The 21,495-nt window shown below is 47.5% G+C and overlaps 1 protein-coding gene across 2 annotated transcripts in view; it reads right to left on the reverse strand.

The window, feature by feature from the left end:
• The window catches only part of pum1 (pumilio RNA-binding family member 1), a 157,450-nt gene that overhangs the window by 103,247 nt on the left and 32,708 nt on the right, over positions 1 to 21,495 (reverse strand). The window contains exon 1 of one of the 2 annotated variants that reach the window (XM_070898959.1): positions 1,897 to 1,980. The exons of the other annotated variant lie outside the window; for it this stretch is intronic. The gene's annotated coding sequence lies outside the window, so the exon portion shown is untranslated. Of the gene's footprint in view, positions 1 to 1,896; positions 1,981 to 21,495 lie in introns of those variants that run through there. 2 annotated transcript variants of the gene reach the window in all.

Consider the following 21,495-nt stretch of genomic DNA (forward strand, 5'->3'; position numbering starts at 1 on the left):
TCAGAGGCACATGCCAGAAAAACATCTATGTTTTTAAAATTAATTACATCTTTGAACAGCACATGTCAATGTAACCCCTACACTCTATATTTTCCATGTGCCAAAGTACAAGTTCACCATTAAATAAAAAAATTAACATGGAAATTCAAAATACAGTCATGATATTTGACATGCACTGAACATGCATTCTCCATGTGTCTTGGCACTGCAGAATATACAGATTCAACAAAGAGAAACAGGCCTAGATTTGAAACTGAAATGCATAGTGTAAAATATTAAGTGCATGTTGGGGGATATTCTGCTCCTACTGCAAATCTCCAGCCTGCCCAGCTTTTTTTTCCATAATCTCTACTGAATGGAGTGTGTTTATTTTAAATAATGGTTTTAAATAGCAGATGAACCTGCAGCCTCACCTCAACATCCATGTGTTTGAACATGTATTTATTAAAAATATACACATTCAAAACAGGATTGACTGGAAGGTGTTAAATTGCAGTTTGATTAAAACAAGCTTCCTTGACTCTTAATTCCATGTAATTCACACTCCTTGTCAACTGTGCTTTTTATACACGCAGCCTCATAAAAAAAGAACATTAAGCCCAAGATATATATTTTTAAAAATTAAAACAAGGTGAGGGGAATTATATTACCCAACTAATCAAATTCATGCATTTTTTGCATCTTTCAACAAAACATTTTTCCAGTTAAAATATTTGCTATGCGCAATTACACCCAAGAGAAATAATTCAATTCATTGGGTTTTTTGTTTAATCAAAATGGATTTGTATACAACTATCTTTGATCCTCAGTTAAATCTACATCCACTTGGAGCAAAAAAAAGTGATGTTCAACATACACCTCAAAACAAAAGTTGTTTTATCAATTAATGCAAAATATACATCCTATAAGCATATACAAGGCAGAAAAATAAAATTAAAAATTGTCTTTTAAACCCAAAGTAAGCTTCAGGGATAGCTACAGTTGGGACATATGCAGAAAGCATACAACTTTCCTAATTACAGGCCTGGCAGGACTGCACCAACACCTACAAAGGAAAAAATTCCCTAACATCTGAATTTTAGACAGTACCAGATCTCATTTTCTGGTCGAAATATTGAACCCAACTGATTCTGCACACAAACTAGCTTTCATCAATTTCAATATTCGCCCTATCAGCATTAAAAACATGGCAATTACAACTTACTAAAATGTTTATGTTTCCTCTGAGGCAACCATTTATACCCCATCTCCAAACCAAAATAACTCATTCCACCACGCACAGAAAATTTAGATCAAAAAATTAATTAAGTGGCAACATATATTACATATTAAAAAATATTTTAAACAACAAATCTTACGTCTTACACAAGTGCAATGCCCTCCACATCGAATACACACACACCACACACATTTCACAACCCTTTTACTCAAATCTACATTTCAAGCTTTTAAAAAGTAAACAAATATTTCAATTGATGTTGCAATTATGAAAACAACCCCAGTATTTCATGCACTGAAACTAGCCTTCCTTCCCCATTGTAACAGCCTCGTTTCCTGAAATAATTCAACCAGCAAATTTCCACAAACTTTAGCCCTCGGGCTTTGTACAGGGGTGGAGGGGAGCCCCTTAAAATGTACCCCCTTTGCCCCCCCTTTAAAACGAGTTACAATGCTGCCTTGTCCTTTCCCCCCCTCCCCCCACTCCCCTACACACACACACACACACACACACATTACAACAATGGCCCCCGAGCCCAAAATACTGGGCAGAAAGGGGCGCTGGAGGAAAACGAGCCGCGCACAAATCCCTGCCCCTCCGTCGCCCCCCAATATCGGGCTCGGAGGGTCGCTGGGTGTTCCGACCGTCGATGGGTGGGCTCGAGGTGGGATACTCACAGGCAGAGCGGGCGGATTGCAGCGGATTGCGGCCCCTCTCAGTCCTCCTTCTTTACAACATGGCGCTACACTGGGACACTCGGGCGCAAAGCATCCTGGGTGAGGGCAGCCTCCCTCCCCCCACTCCTGCCTTTGTTTTACTTGAACCTTTACTTACAGTCTCTTGGAAACAGGTGACATCCTCATTTCCCCAAAACCCATCCCTCAAATCATTTAATAATTAGATATTTATATTCTTCATCTCTGCAAATGTGTTAAAAGTCAATTTAAAGAGGGGAGGGGGAGGGGGTATTACCAGTCCAATACCCCCCCCCCCCCTTTCAGGTATCCTGTATTGACAATATAATCCTTGCAACCACAAATTAGGCCTAATTTTTCTTCTTGTAGATTTACACTATGACCTCCAGTAATTTAACACTCGTTAAAAAGAAAGCAGAAAAACAAATTGGAGAGGAACAGCAACCTGAGTCGCATGCTGTAGACAGACTTTGTCAGCAAAAGGTTGGAAACTACGAAAAGTGCTGCTGATTTGCACAGCATTCATTTGCGTTTCCATGAGCGGCTTTGCTAAGCTATTGCGCAATTAAAAATTGATTTTTCGTTGTAGGCTATCGTCGCAATTGCACTCGCGTTGGCGAGAGCAAACCGTACTGGGGCGCTAAGAATCGAAGGCAGGGCACTGCCACAAAGAGCTGCACAGTGCGATTTGCAGCCGGCAGCACCCAAAATTATATTAAAGGCTGCAAATTGCACACGAACCAGAGAGAGAATGTAAGCAGCAATTCCAGAATTTGGAACAGCGGCAGAGGAGAACAGAAGCATGTCAAAACAATTGGGCAGAGGGTCACATCCCCCACTCCCCAACAGCTGTACTTTTGCACTTAGTCAGGTGAGAGCTCAGGAGATGTGCGTTCTTACAAACAACTTGCATTCATAGATCGCCTCTGACGGAGCAAAATGTCCTGAGGCGCTTTCGCAGGTGCATAATTGGACAAAATTGGCAGAGAGTCAAAGAAGGGGCTATTCGGACAGGACAAAAGCTTGGTCAAAGAGGTAGGTTTTAAGGAGCATCTTAGAGGAGGAGAGAGGTGGAGAGGTTTGGGGAGGGAATGCCAGAGCTCAGGGCCCAAGTAGCTGATGGTACGGCTGCCAATGGTGGGACGAAGGAGAGCGCGGAGGCAGGCAACTTTATGGAGGTGGAATTAGGCAGTCTTTGGAATGGAGAGAATATGGGGTCGGAAGCTCAGCTCACGGTTAAATAGGATACCAAGGTTGTGTGGTTCAGCCTGAGGTAGTGGCCAGGGAGGGGGATGGAATCAGTGGCTAGGGAGGGGGTATAGTACTATTAGGCAGTCCCCCGTATAGAGGGTGACCTGCTTCCACACCAAAAAGGGATGAGTTCACAGGTGTTTCAATGAGGTGGTGCACGTGCAGAACTCCGACATGAACAAATTGAAGTCCTTCCTCGCTGCCGACTCCCGCAATCGCTGACCTGACCCCGCGATCCACCGCCCACTTCACCATGATCACTCTGCCGCACTCCCAGCCCCGATGTCCCCTTGCTCAGTACCTGTACCATAACAGCAGCAATAACAGCAGAATCAAACCCCTGCAGTCACTTGTGAACTCGCTGGTGTCTCAGCACGTTGGGTGACCGACTGAATCCCTTCCCACACCTCGAGCAAGTGAACGGTCTCTCCCCAGTGTGAACTCGCTGGTGTTTTAGCAGGTCGGATGACCCACTGAATCCCTTCCCGCACACTGAGCAGGTGAACGGTCTAGGGAGGGGCACAGAATCAGTGGCTAAGTTTATAGCAGGGGCAAAGACAATGGCTTGGATATTCCCAGTGTTTAATTGTAGGAAATGTTGCTCATCCAGGATTGACATAAGAATTATAAGCAGGAGTAGATGATGTGGCTCCTCATGCCTGCTCCGCCATTCAATAAGATCATAGCTGATCTTCGTCCTCAACTCCACTTCCCCGTATGATTCCCATATCTCGTAATTTCTCTAAAGTCCAAAAATCTATTGGATGTTGGATAAGCAGCGTATCAAAACAGAGGCAGTTTTGAGGGTTGAGAGAAGGGTGGTGAGTTAGAGTTGGGTGTCATCAGCATACATGTGGAACTGGATGTCGTGCCTTTGGTTAATGTCGCCAAGGGGCAGCATGTAGATGAGAAATAGGAGCGAGGCCAAGGACAGATCCTTGGGGGAACTCCACAGGTGTGGGGGTGGCAAGAGAAGCCATTGCAAGAGAATCTCTGGTTGTCTTTGGTTCACGGCAAACGAGCCAAAGGTGGGCAGAGGAAATGTTTCAAGGACACCCTCAAAGCCTCCCTGATAAAGTGCAACATCCCCACCGACACCTGGGAGTCCCTGGCCAAAGACCGCCCGAAGTGGAGGAAGTGCATCTGGGAGGGCGCTGAGCACCTCGAGTCTCATCGCCGAGAACATGCAGAAATCAAGCGCAGGCAGCGGAAAGAGCGTGCAGCAAACCAGTCCCACCCACCCTTTCCTTCAAATGACTATCTGTTCCACCTGTGGCAGGGACTGTGGCTTTCGTATTGGACTGTTCAGTCACCTAAGAACTCATTTTTAGAGTGGAAGCAAGTCTTCCTCGATTCTGAGGGACTGCCTATGATGATGATGATGGTAAGAGTGGAAGCAGGCGATGGCAGTCTCGCTCAGCTGGGCAACAGCGGTGAGACATTGGAGGAGAATGGTGTGGTCCACCGTCTCAAAGGCTGCAGGCAAGTCGAGAAGGATGAGGATTGTACACCACGTCACAGATGATGTCATTTGTGATTTTGATTAATGCTGCTTCAGTGTCATGGCATGGCGAAAACCTGATTTAGAGAGGGTCAAACATGGAGTTGCAGGAAAGATGGGTACTTAAATTGGGAGGTGACAACACACTCCAAAACTTTGGAGATGAACAGGAGGTTGGAGATAGGGCTGTAGTTGGCAAGGACAGAGGGAACCAGGGTATTTTTTCTGAGGACTCAGTCACGATGGCATATTTGAAAGGGAGCGGAGGGACAGTACCCAATCAGAGTGAACCGTTTACAATATCAACTAGCACAGGGGGCCAGGAAGCAAAGTTGGGTGGTCAGCAGATCAGTAGGAATCGGGTTGACAGAGCAGGAGCTGGATCTCATCTGGACAAGATGAGCTTGGAGCGGGCATGAGGGGAGATAGGAGAAAAACGAGAAAAAGATGTAAGTTCAGGCCTAGGCCACACACATCTTCACTTCCTGCTAAAATTCCAATGTTTTGAGAGGTTGGACACGAGAGGCCAAACTCACCAATTAGAAAAGGGATAGAATGAAGTTACATTTATATAGCACCTTTCAGAACCTCAGGATATCCTACGGCGCTCTACAATCTATTAAGAATTTTTGAAGTGTCGTTCCTACTGTAATGAAGGGAAACGCTGGAGCCAATTTGTGTACGGCCAAATGCCACAAACAGGAATGAGATAAATAACTAAATCAACTGTTTTCTAGTGGTGTTGCTTTTGAGATAAATGCTGGCCAGGACACCAGGAGCACTACCCTGCTCTTCAACAAACAGATATTTTATATTTTATTTGTGAGAGCAGACAAGGCCCTCAGTTTAATCAAAAGACAGCACCTTCAACAGTGCAGCATTTCTTCAGTACTTCACTGAATATAAGAATTAGGAGCAGGAGTAGGCCATTCGGTCCCGTTCCACCATTCAATGAGATCATGGCTGATCTTCGACCTCAACTCCACCTTCCTGCACTATCCCCATATCACTTAATATTCAAAAATCTATCGATCTCTCTCTTGAATATACTTAGCGACTGAGCCTCCACAGCCCTATGGGGTAGAGAATTCCAAAGATTCACCACCCTCTGAGTGAAGAGATTTCTCCTCACATCAGTCCTAAATGGCCAGCTCCTTATTCTGAGACTGTGACCCCTGGTTCTAGACTCCCCAGCCAGAGGAAACATTCTCCCTGCATCTATCCTGTCAAGCCATGTAAGAATTTTGTATGTTTCAATGAGATCACCTCTCATTCTTCTAAACTCGAGAATATAGGCCTAGTCTACTCAATCTCTCCTCATAGGACAATCCCCCCATCCCAGGAATCAGTCTGGTGAACCTTCACTGCACTCCCTCAATGGCAAGTATATCCTTGCTTCCTGAAGTGCCAACCTCGATCATGTGCTCATGCACCCGACATGAAGCATGGACCCACAAACTTCGGACTCGAGGCGGCAGTGCTACCAACGCACCCACTTTTTAAACCCAACCGGGCACCTGCCTGGCTTCAGACTCACAGGAACAGGAGTAGGCCATTCAAGCCCCTCGAGCCTGTTTTACCAGTCAAATTCGATCCTGGTTGATCTGTATCGCGCAATGCCAAGTACAACTGGTACGCATCAGTCTACCTGAAGAGATCTCAGACCATTGCATTGCATGAGTCAGATCAGTGGCTGACTCCGTCGTTATTCCATCACTGCAATAGCTGAAAGCACTTGGCAGTGAGATAGTACTGACAATTTTGACAGTATAACTGCACCCAAGTCATTCCAATTTTGAGGACTTTGCTGGCGATATACCAATCTCGCTAAATATAATCAAATTATTGGCCTGCAAGATCATCTGAAGCCAAGTGGAAAGAATTCCAGTCCATAGTGACAGGTCTACCCCACCAGACTGCATTAGCGAGCCAAGCTGACTCGTGCCCTGGAGTGTTGTGGACCAGCCTGGCTCGGGTATCAGAGCACCAAGTCCACCACTTGGGCCTGAACTTTCATTTTGGGGCCACCTCGACTCCAGACACCCTGCCTGCCTCCCTCGAAAGAGGATAGTGGGACACATTTGAAGTGATCTGCCAAGTAAGGCAACAGAACGGGGATGTCTAACCTGCAGCCTCCCCTCTCCACCCTCCTCTGCCCCCATCGTGGCGACCTGGCCCTTAAAACCCAGGCAACTCAGTCCCATTTGCGCTTACACTTCTTATTTGTTAGTTTGTCCTGTTTGAATTTATGGGCCTGGTGGTTTGGAGAGGGTTCCATGGTGGAATTGCCTCATTAGTGGAAGGTTTGTTTGCATCACTAGCAGAGATATATGCAAATTAAACATTACGTCAGACACTTCCTGCCCCAAGACCCCACCCCGACCCCCATAGCTCCATAGTACACACCTCTCGGAACCTAGAGAACAAAAAGCATAGACACCCCTGAACTGGAAGGATGCGTTTTGATGGGCCAAAATAACTTTCCTCATCCCCAACTCTCCTCACGTTCTTTTATTCATTTTTTAGTGAGGACAACATCATCATATATCAACACTCGGGTGCACCATCCACTCCTGTCAGCCGCGGCCCTGGATTCAGGGTAATCCCACCCAGACGACGTGCAGAATTAAATGCAATAAAGCCGCTAATTTATGTGCCGACTCCAGAAGAAATTATGAAAAATGCCAGCTCGGCATCAAAAACCCAAATGGTTCATTACCGTCCTTCAGGGAAGGGAACCTGCTGTTCCTACCCATCACAACAGTGACTACACTCCAAATGTACTTCATTGGCTGATAAAGTGCTTCGAGACGTCCGGTGGTCATGAAAGGCGCTATATAAATGCAAGTCTTGCTTTTTTTTTTAAACCCGGGCTGGCCTACTGCGTAATTCCAGTCGCACGCTATCTGCTTTGATTCTTAATGCCTTCTGATGTCATCTCTCTCATCTGGAGGGAGGAGAGCATGCCGGGAGATCTCAAGAGATGCAGTGCTCGTGACGTGACCATCTTTAAAAAAGGGGACAAGTCCGACTGCGGCAACTACAGAGGAATCTCCCTGTTGTCAGCCACTGGGAAAGTCGTCACTGGAGTCCTCCGCAACCGTCTTCTCCCTGTGACTGAGGAGCTCCTCCTGGATTCACGGTGCAGATTTTGTCCGCTACGGGGCACGACGGACATGATTTTTACAGAGCGACAGCTGCGGGAAAAATCCAGGGAACAGCCTTCTGACGTAGGCTGGTTGTAAAAACAATGACAACACTGAAGAAGAACCAACGCAGAATGGGCAATGAAGGCAGTCTCGCCCGCATCGCGCACATCCCGGGAAATAAAAGCAGCCGGCAAAACTTTAACCTTCGTTTTCTTTCAGACGCTGATGGACCTGCATCACTTTCTGTTCTTACGGCCAAAAATACCCCACAATTGACTCCAATCCATATGAAAATTTACCGGATGGTTTGAAGACGTACCTTATCCAGGGGTCAGGTTAATGTCTGCATCATCCAGACTCCTCGATGGGGTTACTGCCCTATAGCCATCATATTATGCATCGAAGGCATACTTTGAATAATTGGCGAGTATTTGGTGAGATTACTTCCTGCCACATGTGGTCTGAGGTGGCATGACTTATTTCCAGAGGTGACACTGGGGCCTTTATCGGAAGGCTCCAAGTGCGTGTGCAGATCCTTTTCAAAAATAAGTTCAACTTTTTAAAACAACAAAGAGACACATTCTCCCTTTTCCTCCTTACCTTAAAGCGCCGACTTGCGCTGGGCGGCACAGCTCTCGGCGACCTCAACTCAATGGCCACACGAGGGTGTGAGTGTCGACGGTGCCAGTCCAACAGGAAGGAATGCCATTCCCGCTCTCGGCCCGATGCAGGTACAACGCCAGCTTTCCGAAAATCGGACATTTTTGACAAAATCCCATTTGATAATCAGTAAAATAAAATCTGGAATTATTGTCCAAAAACCGGTGGGCTGGACTAGTTATCGGCATCGCCGCCAAGTTTTAAATGCGTGCAATTAGTCCGAGCCTTGCCGAATGACCCTTGACCCGGCCCGACCCACCGCCACGATTAGTACTTGGTCTGTCTCGGTAGCATACGCACGCTCTTGATTTTCTTTTTCCAAAACCCGAAAAAATCCAAAAATCGGCACGGGTCTCGGTCCCCAGGTTGCCGGATTTGAAACGTTATGCCTGTACCCACATCTGTGCGCTTTCGAGCAGGGGTCAGCAAGAAACCCAACTGATTGTTCCCCTTGCTAGCTCAAGACAGCAAAGCCAACTGTAGCACTTCCCACCACTGCCCCAGCTGAGATGGGCTAACTCCGTGCCCGGGGTGGAATCCAGGATCTACTGCTGCGGTTGCTCAGCGCGTCGCACTCTCGGCTCCGAGTCACAGGGACATGGCGGTTGTTGAGCTGCGCGGCCGCGCGGGGTCTGGTCACGCACAGAACGCTCTCCGGCTTTTAAATGGTAAAAGCGCTTGATCACAAAGTCTAGGCTGACACTCCGATGGAGCGCTGCACTGTCAGAGGTGCCGTCTTTCAGATGAGACGTTAAACCGAGGCCCCGTCTGTTCTCTCAGGTGGATGTAAAAGATCCCATCACACTATTTCAAAGATGCGCAGGGAACTTGTCCTAGTCAATATTCATCCATCATCACTACAAACAGAGGATTCTGGTCAGCTATCTTATTGCAGTTTGCGGGAGCTTGCTGTGCGCTAATTGGCTGCTGCGTTTCCTACGTTACAGCAGTGACTCCACTTCAAAGGTACATCATTGGCTGTAAAGCACTTTGGGATATCCTGAGGTGGTGAAAGGCGCTATATAAATCCAAGGCTTTCTTTCTTTTACAGGCTTGTATGCTTGTCAAATTATATCTCGATACTCCCGTGAAGCGCCTTGGGACATTTCACTGCGTTAAAGGCGCCAAATAAATACAAATCCATCTTGCGCTCAACAAGCTCCCCGCTGGAGTGGAACTAAACTATAGAACCAGTGGAAACCTATTCAACCTTCGTCGCCTCCAGGCTAGATCCAAGACCGTCCCATCCTCTGTCATCGAACTACAGTACGCGGACAACGCTTGCGTCTGCACACAGAGGCTGAACTCCAAGCCATCGTCAACATCTTCACTGAGGCGTACGAAAGCATGGGCCTTGCACTAAACATCCGTAAGACAAAGGTCCTCCACCAACCTGACCCCACCACACAGCACTGCCCTCCGGTCATCAAAATCCACGGCTTGGCCTTGGACAACGTGGACCACTTTCCATACCTCGGGAGCTTACTATCAACAAGGGCAGACATCGATGACGAGGTCCAACACCAGTGTGCCAGCGCAGCCCTCTGTCACCTGAGGAAGAGATTATTCGAAGACCAGGACCTCAAATCTGGCACCAAGCTTATGGTCTACAGGGCTGCAGTGATACCCGCCCTCCTATATGGCTCAGAGACGTGGAACATATACAGTAGACACCTCAAATCGCTGGAGAAATACCACCAATGATGTCTCTGCAAGATCCTACAAATCCCCTGGGAGAATAGATGCACCAACGTCAGTGTTCTCGATCAGGCCAACATCACCAGCATCAAAGCGCTGACCACACTCGACCAGCTCCGTTGGGCGGGCCACATTGTTCGCATGCCTGACACGAGACTCCCAAAGCAAGCGCTCTACTCGGAACTCCTACAGGGCAAACGAGCCCCAGGTGGGCAGAGGAAACGTTTCAAGGACACCCTCAAAGCCTCTTTGATAAAGTGCAACATCCCCACCTGCACCTAGGAATCCCTGGCCCAAGACCGCCCTAAATGGAGGAAGAGCATCCGGGAGGGCGCTGAGCACCTCGAGTCTCGTCGCCGAGAGCATGCGCAGACAGCGGAAGGAGCGTGCGGCAAACCAGACTCCCCACCCACCCTTTCCCTCAACCACTGTCTGTCCCACCTGTGACAGAGACTGTAATTCCCGCATTGTACTGTATAGTCACCTGAGAACTCACTTTTAGAGTGGAAACGATTTCGAGGGACTGCCTATGATGATGATGATGATGGTGTATCACCAGTAATCTAACTTGTAGAGCAAAACCCAGACTGGTCCTCCCCTCAGTTTCGCTCCACCAGTTACTTTCCCGTATCTGCAGTCAGATACCCAAATAGAACTCAGGGAGAAAACAGCTATGCAGATGGGTGCCGGAGAGCAGCCAGTGACGGTGGGACTGTACCCGAAGTAAGAGTCAGTGCCACCATGACAGATGGCAGGGGGGGGGAGCTGGGGTTGGGGTTGGGGACACTGCATCACTTGAGTATTGTTACTGATCCATCAATGTATGTGTTGTGTAGTACTTATCTGGGATGATTCCCATCCATTACAAAATCAAGCTTACAAGATGCAACTTATTAGTCTAGAATTTCAGTCACTTAAAGTCCATTTCCCTGACATTTTTCCCAGACCCAGATGCTTAATCAATAAATTCTTGGCCTTCTCAGTGGCGCAATAACCAGATTGCTTCTAACAGTCATCAATCCGAGTCTGATCCAGTCTCCAACCACTGCACTCACCTAAATGTTAGTAAAAGAGTTACTTCTGTTCTACTTCCAATTCTCTCCCCATCTCTCCTGAAGGCCAGCCGCCTTCTGGTACCTCATCCAAATGGTATTCACCGAGACACCGAGTGAGATAGATTGAGTAGACTGGGTCTTTACTCGTTGAAGTTCAGAAGGATGAGGGGTGATCTTATAGAAACATTTAAAATAATGAAAGGGATAGACAAGATAGAGGCAGAGAGGTTGTTTCCACTGGTCGGAGAGACTAGAACTAGGGGGCGCAGCCTCAACATACGGGGGAGCCAATTTAAAACCGAGTTGAGAAGGAATGTCTTCTCCCAGAGGGTTGTGAATCTGTGGAATTCTCTGCCCAAGGAAGCGGTTGAGGCTAGCTCATTGAATGTATTCAAGTCACAGATAAATAGATTTTTAACCAATAAGGGAGTTAAGGGTTATGGGGAGCGGACAGGTAAGTGGATCTGAGTCCATGGCCAGATCAGCCATGATCTTGTTGAATGGCGGAGCAGGCTCGAGGGGCTAGATGGCCTATTCCTGTTCCTAATTCTTATGTTCTTATGAGTGTCACCGGGCTGTTCAACCATGAGGTGGGCGAGGCAGGACAGCTGACCTTAGACCTGTTCTCCCAGACATGCACAGCCGTGCACTTTCCAACAGCTTATCGATTGGGAGCATGGCCATCTTTAAGAAACAAGGGAAAATAATTAAACAAGATATGTGCTCCTTAAGCCATCAAAGTGCTCATATGCAAGCACTCCCATGATTTGGCAGAATTTCGCAGTACTCACTTACAACCACTAGATGTCTCTATGCACACAGCCTCCCTCAGCAGAGATAAACTTCGATTGCAAGGTAATTATGGCCCATCTAAATTCATCCAACTACAAAAACCCTACACTCTCCCCACTGTTACATCGCCTTGTTTCTTAAATGACAATCAGAATATTAGGTACCTTCTCATTCACGGGTTGGGCCTCAGCTGGATTATTGTGCCAATTCTGGGCACCACACCAGGAAGGATGTCAAGGCCTTGGAAAGGGTTGCGGAGGAGATTGACCAGAGTGGTACCAGGAATGAGGGACTTCAGTTTACGTGGAGAGACTAGAGAAGCTGGGATTATTCTCCTTAGAACAGAGAAGTTTATTGGAAGATTTAATAGAGGTGTTCAAAACTATGATAGTGTAGCTCGGGAGAAACTGTTTCCACTGGCAGAGGGGTCGGTAACTGGAGGAAACTGAAAGGAAGAAAGACTTGCATTTATATAGCGCCTTTCATGACCACCGGATATCTCAAAGCGCTTTACATCCAATGAAGTACTTTTGGAGTGTACTCACTGTTGTAATCATAGAAGTTTACAGCACCTGGGAAACGCGGCAGCCAACTTGCGCACAGCAAGCTCCCACAAACAGCAATGTGATAATGACCAGATAATCTGTTTTTGTTATTTTGTTATTTTGATTGGGAGATAGATATTGGCCAGGACACCAGGGAGAACTCCCCTGCTCTTCTTCGAAATAGTGCCATGGGATCTTTTACATCCACCTGAGAGATCAGACGGGGGCCTCGGTTTAACGTCTCAACCGAAAGACAGCACCTCCGACAGTGCAGCGCTCCCTCAGCACTGCACTGGAATGTCTGCCTAGATTTATGTGCTCAAGTTCCTGGAGTGGGACTTGACTCAGAAGAGCCGAGGGCCCAGGGACAGCCTTCTGACTCAGAGGCGAGAGTGCTACCCACTGAGCCACAGCTGACAAACTGATTTAAGATCAATTTTTTTTTAAATTGGCAGCAAGAAAAAATCAAGGTGGGAAATGAGAATTTTTTTTTAACGCAGCAAGTTGTTGAGATCTGCAAGGCACTGCCTGGGAGCAGATTCAAAACGGATTTGGATGTCTACTTGAAATGGGGAAAGAGCAGGGAGCGGGACTAATTGGATCGCTCTTTCCAAGAGCCGACACAGGCACAATGGGCCGAGTGGCCTCCTTCTGTGCTGTACGGTTCGAAGACACTTACAAATGAGGGTTCTACAAATGTTTTTAATTTATTCTCACCTTCATTGTCCTGAGCAGCACGGGCTTTCTTGTTGACTGGCTGGTGGTGGTTTGATACAACTTGTGGTTTGCCAGAGCGTCGTGATCGGGGCCCAGGAGAGGCGTGAGTGCGGGGCCAGAAGAGCCGAGGGCCCAGGGGCAGCACGGGCCCAGCCCACACTGCAATATGTGTGCACACTGGGCCCGTGCAGCAGAGCAGGTCTCCAGTCGTCTTGGTTAATCCTTGCCACTGGACCAAGACCAAGCTCTGTCAAGCCCGTGTGGTGGCTGGTGTGCAACGGCCACTGCACTATTAAAAGAAATACATGCACAGGCATCTTCCACCCTTCAGGATGTAGTTCGGGATCCGGACGATTAGGTCCTTCATTGAAACACCTGTGAACTCATCCATTTTTTGGCGTGGAAGCATCGTTTCGAGGGACTGCCTATGATGGGGGTTTGCAGGCTATTCACATTAAGAGTCCACCCCAGTGACCTGGATCTCTGCAGGTTCCTTGAACCAGTTGTGTTTTAACAACAACCCGACAACTGCATGCTCACTTTTACTGATGACAGCATTTTATTTCCAGATACATATTTTTTTTAAACTGTATTCCAATTCATGGTAAGATTTGAACTCACATTCTCTGGATTATTACTCCAGGCCTCTGGATTACTAGTCTAGTAATATAGACACTACATTACCGTACACTGTGTCCAAGAAACATGAGATATATAGAGCAATACACACATTCATTAAAGAAAAGCTAGGTCCAAAAGGGAACTTGAAGAATTTTGGGCCCTTTTACATTACACAACCGCTTCCCTTATAGGCGGCTCTGCAATATGCAATGCTCCTGGCTCTCTATAATTTGCGGAGTTTATCAGTGCCTTTGTTACCTCTAGACTTGACTATTCCAACACCCTCATGGCCGGCCTCCCATCGTCCACCCGACTTAAACTGAGCTCATCCAAAACCCTGCTGCTCGTATCCTAACTCGCACAAAGTCCCGCTCACCCTTCACTCCCGTGCTCTCTGACCGACATTGGTACCTGGTCCAGCAACATCTCAAATTTAAAATTCTCATCCTTGTTTTCAGACTCCTCCATGGCCTCGCCCACCGCCTCCGTCTCTGTAACCTCCTCGAGTCCTGCAACCCTCCGAGATCTCTGCGCTCCTCCAATTCTGGCCTTTTGCGCATCTCCGATTATAATCGCTCCACCACTGGTGGCCATGCCTTCAGCTGCCTGGGCCCTAAGTTTTGGAATTCCCTCCCTAAACCTCCCTCCTCCCTTAGGACGGCCCTTAAAACCTACCTCGTCACCGATCCTAATTATCTCCTTGTGTGGCTTGGTGTCAAATTTTGTTTGTAACAACAACTTGTATTTATATAGCACCTTTAACGTAGTGAAATGTCCCAAGGCGCTTCACAGGGGTATTGAGATTTTTGAAAAATTGATAACCCTCCTGTGAAATGGCTTGGGAAGTTTTACTAGGTTAAAGGCGCTATATAAATGCAAGTTGCTGTTGTTGCAAAGTTCCTGTCTCCGATGGCAGCTCGGAGATAACTGCTCGTGGGAAGCAGTTCAAAAATCCCGAGCAAACCATGATGTGTCCAGCTGCAGAATGTCCCCATTGTCGGGTGGGGGGGGAACCGTACAGGCCCACAGTGTAAAAACAGCAAGGGAATGTAGCCCATCCAGGACTTCCCCTCTCTTACCAGCAATTTGACTCATTCCTGGAACCCCCTCATACGTAAGACTTTATGCCTTTTTTTTCTCCCCACAACTTTATTTTGTGGGTGGTGGGGGGGGGGTTATAAAGCTTTGCAGCTGTGGGATCATTCTATGCAATTTTCCTGATCCAGCACAGAAGAAAATTACGTCTCGGAGTTAAAAAAAATCAATAAAGGACCAGGGCAACAGCAAAATGGTGGCAAAAATAGCGAGAGAGAGAGAATGCAGCAGGCAGAATCAGTGATTAATAAGAATGAAATGGGAAATTAACACGGTGTGGGAAAGAAAAGGAAGTAACACCACCCTGAGAATAGAGCCACAAATTAGCCAGGAATGTCCCAGGGCTAGAGTACAAATAGGAAGCAATCAGGTGGGATAACAAGTCCAAGGAGGCACATTCACCTTGAAACAGCAGCTGACTGACACACAGGAGCCAGTATAGCTCCCGAGTCGCATCCCAACCTCAGTCTGGATCACACTTAATGCCGAGAGTGAAGGCCGCTCCAGCCTTACCCCGCCTTGTATCACTTGGCCACGTGCTATCCTCCAGTCCATAGCTGCAGTGTCTGTACAAAAATGCAGCTTCATTTTTCCTCGTTAATATTTGTGGGTTTTCCCCCTTCCTCGCCGGTTAACCAGGGAGTGCCGGGGTTTCATCCCCCCGCCCCCCTAATGGGTCGGGACCATAGTGCGAGGATGGCGTTACAGGCACGACAAGGAGTTCCAGGAGTTCCAGGGCAGGACTGTGCTTCAAAATCAGAAATGGCCCTCCAGGCTTCCACGGGCAATCGATCAGTAAATCTCAAAGATCTTCTTATTCGCTTAAAGGGTAATTGTTGGCATTGAGAAAGGACTTGCATTTATATATCATCATCATAGGCGGTCCCTCGAACGAGGATGACTTGCTTCCACACCAAAAGAGATGAGTTCACTGATGTTTCAATGAAGGACCCGATGTTCCAGTCCAAGGGTGGAAGATGCCTGTGCGTGGATTTTTTTTAACGTGTGGTGACCCGTTGCACATTAGCCACCACACGGGCTTGACAGAGCTAGGCCTTCATCCAGTGGCAAGGGTTAACCAGGACAACTGGAGTGCTACCCACTGAGCCATGACTGACAGAATGAACACAGTTTAAAAAAAGGACGTGCATTCAATGTTCCCGCTAATTTTGTTTGGGTGCATAGCCCCTTTAACAGGCTGCGCGGCCTGTTCAGTTTCTCATGCACTGGCCTGTGCGGAACCTCCAGATCACCGCGTGGCCTAACGGGAACATTGCTTCCATTTATATCACCCCCTTCACCACCTCGGGACCTCGGGACCTCCCAAAGCGCTTTACAGCCAATTAAGTACTTCTTTTGCAGTGTAGTCACTGTTGTAATGTAGGAAACGCGGCAGCCAATTTGCGCACAGCAAGCTCCCACAACCAATGAGACAATGACCAGATAATCTGTTTTAGGGATGTTAGTCGAGGGATAAATATTGGCCCCGGGACACTGGGGAGAATCTCCTTGCTTTAGTGCGGTGGGGTCTTTTACATCCATCAGAAATGGCAGACGGGGCCTCGGTTTAAGGTCTCATCCGACCATGTACCAATGTTCCCCCCAACCCCCCCCCCAATTTTTTTTTTGGTGTGCATGGCCCCCTTTAACATTCAAAGTTTCGCGCAAAATTTCATGTTTAACGAGCCGGCTCCGGGCTGCGCGGCTTAGCGGGAACGTAGCTCGGTGCTGCACTGGGAGCGTCAGCCTGGATTATGTGTACAGGACTCGGGGGTGGGAATTGAACCCACGACATTCTGACTCAGACACAAGGGTGCTGCCCACTGACCCATGGCAGGTTAACACCCAACACACTCACCGTCCTCACTTGAAAACTCCTTCAGTTCCACTTCACAGCCGACACGAGGAGCAGGAACCCTGACTATTAACTCTTCGATTGCCCAGGGGCAGCGAGAGCCGCTGTCGTGTCCTAGTGCTGCCTCCAGCAGACCGCCTTCTTCTGAGGCAGTCCCCCAGAGTCGAAGACCACTTGTTTCCACACTAATACGAGAAGGTTCACAAGGTTGAGTTCAGAGATGAGGGGTTTGAGCTATGAGGAAAAGTTGAGGAGATTGGGCCTCTACATAGAAACATAAAAAATAGGTGCAGGAGTAGGCCATTCGGCCCTTCTAGCCTGCACCGCCATTCAATGAGTTCATGGCTGAACATGTAACTTCAATACCCCCTTCCTGCTTTCTCGCCATACCCCTTGATCCCCCGAGTAATAAGGACTTCATCTAACTCCTTTTTGAAGATATTTAGTGAATTGGCCTCAACAACTTTCTGTGGTAGAGAATTCCACAGGTTCACCACTCTCTGGGTGAAGAAGTTTCTCCTCATCTCGGTGCTAAATGGCTTACCCCTTATCCTTAGACTGTGACCCCTGGTTCTGGACTTCCCCAACATTGGGAACATTCTTCCTGCATCTACTAACCTGTCTAAACACGTCAGAATTTTAAACGTTTCTATAAGGCCCCCTCTCATTCTTCTGAACTCCAGTGAATACAAGCCCAGTTGATCCAGTCTTTCTTGATAGGTCAGTCCCACCATCCCGGGAATCAGTCTGGTGAACCTTCGCTGCACTCCCTCAATAGCAAGAATGTCCTTCCTCAAGTTAGGAGACCAAAACTGTACACAATACTCCAGATGTGGCCTCACCAAGGCCCTGTACAACTGTAGCAACACCTCCCTGCCCCTGTACTCAAATCCCCTCGCTATGAAGGCCAACATGCCATTTGCTTTCTTAACCACCTGCTGTACCTGCATGCCAACCTTCAATGACTGATGTACCATGACACCCAGGTCTCATTGCACCTCCCCTTTTCCTAATCTGTCACCATTCAGATAATAGTCTGTCTCTCTGTTTTTACCACCTAAGTGGATAACCTCACATTTATCCACATTATACTTCATCTGCCATGCATTTGCCCATTCACCTAACCTATCCAAGTCACTCTGCAGCCTCATAGCATCCTCCTCGCAGCTCACACTGCCACCCAACTTAGTGTCATCCGCAAATTTGGAGATACTACATTTAATCCCCTCGTCTAAATCATTAATGTACAGTGTAAACAGCTGGGGTCCCAGCACAGAACCTTGCGGTACCCCACTAGTCACTGCCTGCCATTCTGAAAAGTACCCATTTACTCCTACTCTTTGCTTCCTGTCTGACAACCAGTTCTCAATCCAAATCAGCACACTACCCCCAATTCCATGTGCTTTAACTTTGCACATTAATCTCTTGTGTGGGACCTTGTCGAAAGCCTTCTGAAAGTCCAAATATACCACATCAACTGGTTCTCCCTTGTCCACTCTACTGGAAACATCATCAAAAAATTCCAGAAGATTTGTCAAGCATGATTTCCCTTTCACAAATCCATGCTGACTTGAACCTATCATGTCACCTTTTTCCAAATGCGCTGCTATGACATCCTTAATAATTGATTCCATCATTTTACCCACTACTGAGGTCAGGCTGACCGGTCTATAATTCCCTGTTTTCTCTCTCCCTCCTTTTTTAAAAAGTGGGGTTACATTGGCTACCCTCCACTCCATAGGAACTGATCCAGAGTCAATAGAATGTTGGAAAATGACTGTCAATGCATCCGCTATTTCCAAGGCCACCTCCTTAAGTACTCTGGGATGCAGTCCATCAGGCCCTGGGGATTTATCGGCCTTCAATCCCATCAATTTCCCCAACACAATTTCCCGACTAATAAGGATTTCCCTCAGTTCCTCCTCCTTACTAGACCCTCTGACCCCTTTTATATCCGGAAAGTTGCTTGTGTCCTCCTTAGTGAATACCGAACCAAAGTACTTGTTCGATTGGTCTGCCATTTCTTTGTTCCCCATTATGACTTCCCCTGATTCTGACTGCAGGGGACCTACGTTTGTCTTTACTAACCTTTTTCTCTTTACATATCTATAGAAACTTTTGCAATCCGTCTTAATGTTCCCTGCTAGCTTCTTCTCGTACTCCATTTTCCCTGCCCTAATCAAACCCTTTGTCCTCCTCTGCTGAGTTCTAAATTTCTCCCAGTCCCCAGGTTCGCTGCTATTTCTGGCCAATTTGTATGCCACTTCCTTGGCTTTAATACTATCCCTGATTTCCCTTGATAGCCACGGTTGAGCCACCTTCCCTTTTTTATTTCTATGCCAGACAGGAATGTACAATTGTTGTAATTCATCCATGCGGTCTCTAAATGTCTGCCATTGCCCATCCACAGTCAACCCCTTAAGTATCATTCGCCAATCTATCCCAGCCAATTCACGCCTCATACCTTCAAAGTTACCCTTCTTTAAGTTCTGGACCATGGTCTCTGAATTAACTGTTTCATTCTCCATCCTAATGCAGAATTCCACCATATTATGGTCACTCTTCCCCAAGGGGCCTCGCACAACGAGATTGCTAATTAATCCTCTCTCATTACACAACACCCAGTCTAAGATGGCCTCCCCCCTAGTTGGTTCCTCGACATATTGGTCTAGAAAACCATCCCTTATGCACTCCAGGAAATCCTCCTCCACCGTATTGCTTCCAGTTTGGTTAGCCCAATCTATGTGCATATTAAAGTCACCCATTATAACTGTTGCACCCTTATTGCATTCACCCCTAATTTCCTGTTTGATGTCCTCCCCAACATCACTACTATTGTTTGGAGGTCTGTACACAACTCCCACTGACGTTTTTTGCCCTTTGGTGTTCTGCAGCTCTACCCATATAGATTCCACATCATCCAAGCTAATGTCTTTCCTAACTATTGCATTAATCTCCTCTTTAACCAGCAATGCTACCCCACCTCCTTTTCCTTTTATTCTATCCTTCCTGAATGTTGAATACCCCTGGATGTTGAGTTCCCAGCCCTGATCATCCTGGAGCCACGTCTCTGTAATCCCAATCACATCATATTTGTTAACATCTATTTGCAGTTAATTCATCCACCTTATTACGGATACTCCTTGCATTAAGACACAAAGCCTTCAGGCTTGTTTTTTTTAAACACCCTTTGTCCTTTTAGAATTTTGCTGTACAGTGGCCCTTTTTGTTCTTTGCCTTGGGTTTCTCTGACCTCCACTTTTCCTCATCTCCTTTCTGTCTTTTGCTTTTGTCTCCTTTTTGTTTCCCTCTGTCTCCCTGCATTGGTTCCCATCCCCCTGCCATATTAGTTTAACTCCTCCCCAACAGCACTAGCAAACACTCCCCCTTGGACATTGAACTCATTGGAGTTCAGAAGAATGAGAGGTGATCTTATCGAAATGTATAAGATTATGAGGGGGCTTGACAAGGTGGATGCAGAGAGGATGTTTCCACTGATGGGGGAGACTAGAACTAGAGGGCATGATCTTAGAATAAGGAGCCGCCCATTTAAAACAGAGATGAGGAGAAATTTCTTCTCTCAGAGGGTTGTAAGTCTGTGGAATTCGCTGCCTCAGAGAGCTGTGGAAGCTGGGACATGGAATAAATTTAAGACAGAAATAGAGAGTTTCTTAAATGATAAGGGAATAAGGGGTTATGGAGAGCGGGCAGGTAAATGGACCCGAGTCCATGATCAGATCAGCCACGATCTTATTGAACGGCGGAACAGGCTCATGGGGCCAAATGGCCTACTCCTGCTCCTATTTCTTATGTTCTTGAGTTCTCAGGTGACTGAAGAGTCCAATGCGGGATCTACAGTCTCTGTCACAGGTGGGGCAGACGTTGTTGAAGGGACGGGTGGGTGGGGTGCTTGATTTGTCGTGCTCTCCTTCCGCTGTCTGTACTTAGCTTCCGCCTGCTCCCGACGAAGAGACTGGAAGTGCTCAGCGCCTTCTCCTCCACTTTGCGCGATCTTGGGCCAGGGATTCCCAGGAGTCAGTGGGGATGTTAAATTTTTTCCAAGGAGGCTTTGAGGGCGTCCTTGAAGCGTTTTCTCTGCCCACCTGGGACTCGCCTGCGGTGACATAGATCGGAGTAGAGCGCTTGTTTAGAGCGGGAGTCTAGTATCGGGCATGTGGATGATGTGGCCTGCCCACCGGAGCTGATCGAGCGTGGTCAATGCCTTGATGGTGGGGATATTGGCCCGAGAGAGAACGCGGACATTGGCTGGCTCAGTACAAGCTGCTCTGACCCTGCTGGTTGAAGGGTCTCGTGGCCATCAACAATTTTTGCAAATATAAAAACAGGGTCGGCACGGCCAATGGCAGCTGGGACTGGCTTTCTCACGGGTCGTCTGATCCCCTGTAGATAAAGACCTGCTCCTCTGGCCTGTTCCACCCACTGATCGGGTTCAGTGCACCCGCAACGTGATGTAAAACAGTGTCACGTCTCCGGGTCGCGTTCCCTGGCCCGGAAACCGCACACTATCACACGCGATGCTCTGTTCCTGGGCCCTGCTCTCTGAAGCTGCCCCCGACAGGCTTACATGGAGAGTGGGCAGCATGGGGGCAGGAGGGCACTGGCCGGAACATGGAGAAGCATT

Source organism: Pristiophorus japonicus, chromosome 14, assembly GCF_044704955.1.
Source record: "Pristiophorus japonicus isolate sPriJap1 chromosome 14, sPriJap1.hap1, whole genome shotgun sequence".
Taxonomy (NCBI): Eukaryota; Metazoa; Chordata; class Chondrichthyes; family Pristiophoridae; genus Pristiophorus; species Pristiophorus japonicus.